Raw genomic sequence first — 5,713 nt, 5'->3', positions numbered from 1 at the left:
TATCCCCTGTATCAAAATCTGTATCTTGAAGATGGGTTCTGAGAGATCGTACTTTTTCAGCTTCAGTGTTGAAAGCATTTTCATCTTTTCTGGCTAATCCAATGAAAGGAGCCCAGTTGTCATAACTAGGTGTAACACGCCCGACGTTGGCTGCTTCTGCCAGGGAATGAAATGATAAATACATTATAGTGTATATAAACAATATCCTTACAGTAAGTTTAATTTTAGTTCCCCCCCCCCCCCCCTCTCTCTCTCTCTCTCTCTCTCTCTCTCTCTCTCTCTCACTCACTCACTCACTCACTCACTCACTCACTCACTCACTCACTCTCTCTCTCTCTCTCTCTCTCTCTCTCTCTCTCTCTCTCTCTCACACACACACACACACACACACACAGACAAGATGAGTCATTTATAATACAATATGAGGATTTGCACCTTTTCCAAAACCTCGAAGTAAAATAGACGCCTCCACCGTTTGGCTCCAAAACACATCCATGTTGATTCCATCTGTAGCTGTTTCTGTCCCTGGTACTTGTGACACTGTAAGCAATACATGTTTACCATAACAGACGAGAGAACAGGGATAAGGAAACATCATTATGGGATATTGTTTGTGATCAACCATGAGATAATGGACCTTACATTTTTGCTTTCCATTTTTATATTTTGAAACTACATCGTTAATGCGCTTATACATTTCTTAGACACTGGAAGTTATAAAATAGACTTACATGCTAATGGAAATGCACATTTCCTATTTGCATCTGTCACCAGGCAACATGGAAAACGGCTACAGATGTCACAGGTAAAGTTGTACTTGTGATCGCACATTGCCTCAAAGTGCAGATATCCCTGTAACATTTTGTCTCCGGGAAAATGTAAGCCGGAATCTTCTGATAAGATATCGGCAGCCCTTCCATCGGCTGTATGATTCTGAAACCATTAAGCAGGCGAAATTGATCACATTCATTATGCCGATATTTTAAACTAATCCTAAGTTAACAGTCAAAAGTGTTTAAAGTCCGAATGTCACCGGCCCACATCAAGTGCATATATCAACAAACAATGCGCCATACAACAATCAGATATCACGATCACATAAATATGCAAAGTGTTGTTTTGGAGAAGGGAGTCGTCCATAAACTAACTAAATTAGGTATAATGTACCTTCAAGTTAACTCTGAACCAGTGGCACAGGCGAACTGACAGGAACACGTGGTCGTCAAAATTGTGTATACCATCCCTGTGCTCTTGGTACCTGTAGAAGTGACCGCACGCTTTGCACTTCTTTATGAAAACAGCTATATCTGACGATGAAATAATGTAATTAAAACATTGTAGAGAAAAGTCATATTCAAAATCATACTATTATGATACACTATACAGACAATCGCACCCTTGTGTTTTTTATGCCAACTATATCAACACGGTTCAATAACAGTTTAAATCGCCATAGCTTGCCCAGTTTCGATGGTAGACAGATTAGTTATGCCATTAGATAGTTATGTTGTGACAACTTATGACGTCACAATAGTCTGGAAAGCATTATGATGCAGTTTCATTGAAGCAATATGTCCTAGGTAATATCGCATCATCTCACCCAAGCAATATCACCTGTCGGATTACAAATTACAGTCCACATTCATAAATTGGCTCTCATTTGCTAGGAAGTAATTTTCATTTGTTTGCATAAATTGTTGTAAGGTATTTACGGTCACCATACATACCTGTATACACATGACCTTTATCGTATATCTTCCCCTTTCTGGTTACCAGATACTGGTCAAGTTCTCCTCCATCTGCACACATTACACAATGTGTTTCGATAGGCGACAGGTTTTCTAGATGTCCTAATTGGGCATTTTCCGGAACTTTAAAATCTGGTGGTATTTTCTTCCTGGACATTAGATAATTGGCCATTAAACGTGCACCTTGTCCGGATGGTGGGTATGTCTTACAGAAGCTGCTTCCGGAATCTTGTAAGGTTCGGGTTTCAAAGGTGACCGATGTTGTTGGTTCCTCGCTACGATAATGTCCAACTGATACCCCTTCATTCTCACTACAGATGTAACCGCTTCCCTTGGAGCTAATGTGCAGCAACTCTGGGTGTTCCTGTGCCAAATACCATTTGACAAGAGTCTTGTGTACGCAAGATTTGGTGGTTTTACAGCAAACGCAATTCAGCTGTCCTCTGTCCTTGAAGAATGTGACTACAGCGCGACCGAGTTTAGCCCAGTATTCCTTCGTTCCATCATACACGGAGAAATAAACGCTGTTTACAGAGTGCTTCTGCTCCCATAAAACGACGACAGGTATTTTGCTTTGTTCTGCAGTGCCTACAAGCTTCTGGGCAACCTGCATGTTAGTAGAATGTATTACCTTCTGTTGACAAAGATTTTCAGCATGTTCTGACTGGAGGTGTACTTCTTTCGGGCATTCACTTGCAAACATAACTGATTGCAAATGGGGGCACTGATAAATACCTACATTGCCCCTTGCTGCAACACCCAAAGCTAAATTGCAATTTTCATGTTCACATTGTATCTGCTGTGTGACAGTGTTCATTTGTACATGAAGTGGGTAATCTGGACCGATACTGGACTTGCTGATCATGTAGAGACCGCGGTGTTTATCAACGCATATTCCACGTTGGTATGACTTGGTTTTCACTTCATCCCGTGCATTGTGTGTCTCAATATGTCTTTTAATGTTTTTCTTAGAGATCATTGCATTGCAGACAAAACATGTCTCTTTCGGAACTTGCTCTCTCTTCACTTTTTGGATGTTAGGGGACTCTGCTGAAGTTCTTTCCTCAGAAGCTGTCTGGTTTGTTGTCAGAACAAAAGGGCAAACCGTGGTCGTGTGTCGGACAAATGTGAACTTTCTCCGAAAGAGTTTACCACACGGGCAGTGGTAATGGCACCGGTCTTGTTTCGGAGTACAATCCAAAAAGCAGCTTAACACCCATAAATCTGCAAGGACACAAATACGGATTATTATACCGGACCGCCTCCGTGGTCTAGTGGTAGAACGTCCGCCCGGTGAGCGGAAGGTCCGGGGTTCGATCCCCGGCCGCGTCATACCAAAAGATGGTACTTGTTGTTAACATGTCTGGCGCTCGGCATTAAGGTGCTAAAACAAGGACTGGTCGGCTCGGAGTCAGTATGCTGTCTCTGTGTGGGGTATTCATGTTAAACTGAGGCATGGTATCTTAGTGAGCTAGCACTATAAAATGGCATCAGTCCGGACCAGTACAAGCAGCCACTCACACAAACACGTGCATGCACGTCACTAAATAGTGCAATAATCTTCGAGGCGACGTTAAACCCCATTTTACCTCACCTCACCTCATTATTATACCAGATAAAATGGTGCGTTGGGCTTGTGAGGTTGTGTAATGGACACCGTTTTACACGTATGCGTAATGCCACGTATACGCTAGGTACATACCACGCAATATTAGATTAATAACAAACACCAATTTATACATACCCCCAACTTTGACGGCATGTTGTGTGTGCTTGTGTATGTGTCCTTCCTTGACATTGTACCGTCGTGACGTTGATTCTGGACACAGTTTGCACTGGAATATTCCATCAACTTTAGCCAGTAAACTCTTACATGTGCCGAGCTCTTTTGTGTGCCATATGTCTTCATTCTGTAGACAAAGGTAGAAAGTGTAAAATCAACAAGTTTTCAAAAGAAGTCCTATTTTTCTATTGCTTGAGACTCCAGGACACTGAGTGGTGTAAAGCCACTTACATTTATGAGTACTAAATGAAACATAACGCGTCGATATCCATTATCTTCGCCGTGCATTTATGAAAACCTGTAACCAACTGAAGGTAGGGTGCTACAATGTCTAGGTTACATGGCCACTGTAGATAATAATACTCACGTTTGTTTCACAACGTCCATGCCTGGAAGAAATAAAATAATGACAATATATAAACATTTGAAGAAATGTGTACAACCATTAGAATTCTTAAATTTATGTTAACACTGTTACCAGTTTTTAGCACAAGGTGTAGGCAGTTTCAACTAGAACCAATGTCTTTATAACTAGGAATATATGCTCTTGGTTTATGTATATCACAATTCCATTAACGAGTTTCAGCCATCTCTTTCTATAACCATATATAGTACGAACAATATAGTTAACATATACCATTACTTTAATTTTCTTATTTGTGTGTTAGTGAGTGAATGAGTGCGTGCGTTCGTGTGTTCGTGTGTACGTGTGTGTGTCTATGCAAACGTCCCAATTGAAATAGCCTGAAAACTTAGTGGCACATCTGTGAGGCTCACATGTTTCGCATCGAAAAGGTTTAATATACGGGTTTGAAATATTATAAATATTATTATCTCTTTCCTTTACCATTTAGGCATAAAATAACTTTAAAACAGTCGCTCTATACCCCCTTTTAGAAACTATATTGCTTCCCTTTACTACATGGGGTTGTCTATGCAAACGTTCTTATGGAAATAGCCTGAAAACTGAGTGGCACATCTGGGAGCCTCGCATTTTTCGCATCGAAGTAGTTTAAAATACGTATTTGAAATACTATTTTCTCCTTCCTTAACTGTTTAGGCATAAATAACGTAAATGTATTCGCTCTACACCCCGTTTGGAACGCTAAAATACGGGTATAAATACTATTAGTTCTTTTCACATTCATTTAGGCATCAAATAACTTAAAAAGAGTTGTTTAAAAACGCACTTTGGGAAGATATATAGCTTCGCTTTGACACGATCATCGATCCCGATTGCGTGAAGAGATGCGCATCATATTAATTACTGGATTGTCTGGTCCAGACTCGATTATTTACAGACCGCCGTCAAATAGCTCGAATATTGCTGAGTGCAGCGTTAAACAACCAAACAACCAACCAACCCAACCAACACGAGGGGCTGTCTATGCAAATGTCCCTTTGGAAATGGCCTGAAAACGTAGTGGCACATCTGGGAGCCTCGCATTTCTTGCATGCAAATAGTTTACAATACGTGTTTGAAATACAATGTTCACCTTCCTTAACTAGTTAGGCATAAAAAAAAGTAAACGGAATCGTTCTGTGCCCCGTTTGGAAAACTATATTTGAAATACTATTTTCTCCTTCCTTAACTATTTAGGTATAAACAAACGTAAAAGGAGTCTCTCAATACCCCCTTTGGAACACTATATGGCTTTCCTTTAACACGGGGGAGATTATCTACACAACATCCCTTTGGAAATAGCCTGAAAACTTAGTGGCAAATCCAGGAGCATGGAAATAGTTTCAAATGCGGGTATGCAGCATTATTATCTCCTTCCTTCCATAAGAATGTTTAACAACATAACATAACATAACATAACATAACATAACATAACATAACATAACATAACATAACATAACATAACATAACATAACATAACATAACATAACATAACATAACATAACATTATGTAAACATAACATGAGAAAAAGTAATATTCAAATGAATGTATTTTACATAAAAAGAACAATAGATACTCATTTCCACTGCGCATATGATAAAGTCAAACCTAAACGCCCTTCACCCTACCGTCATTCAATACGTATTGTCCCCGACATGAAAGATACGTGGAGTGCTCTTCTTTATGAAATTTTAATATTTTACGTTTCACATGCGAGCACATACTAATCGAAAACCATTTGAAACCCATTAAACAAAACTCTGGACATATTATACCCG

The sequence above is a fragment of the Haliotis rufescens genome, unplaced genomic scaffold (genome assembly GCF_023055435.1).
Source record: "Haliotis rufescens isolate VD_foot unplaced genomic scaffold, xgHalRufe1.0.p SCAF_12, whole genome shotgun sequence".
NCBI classification, from domain to species: domain Eukaryota; kingdom Metazoa; phylum Mollusca; class Gastropoda; order Lepetellida; family Haliotidae; genus Haliotis; species Haliotis rufescens.
This window is presented reverse-complemented; position numbering follows the sequence as displayed.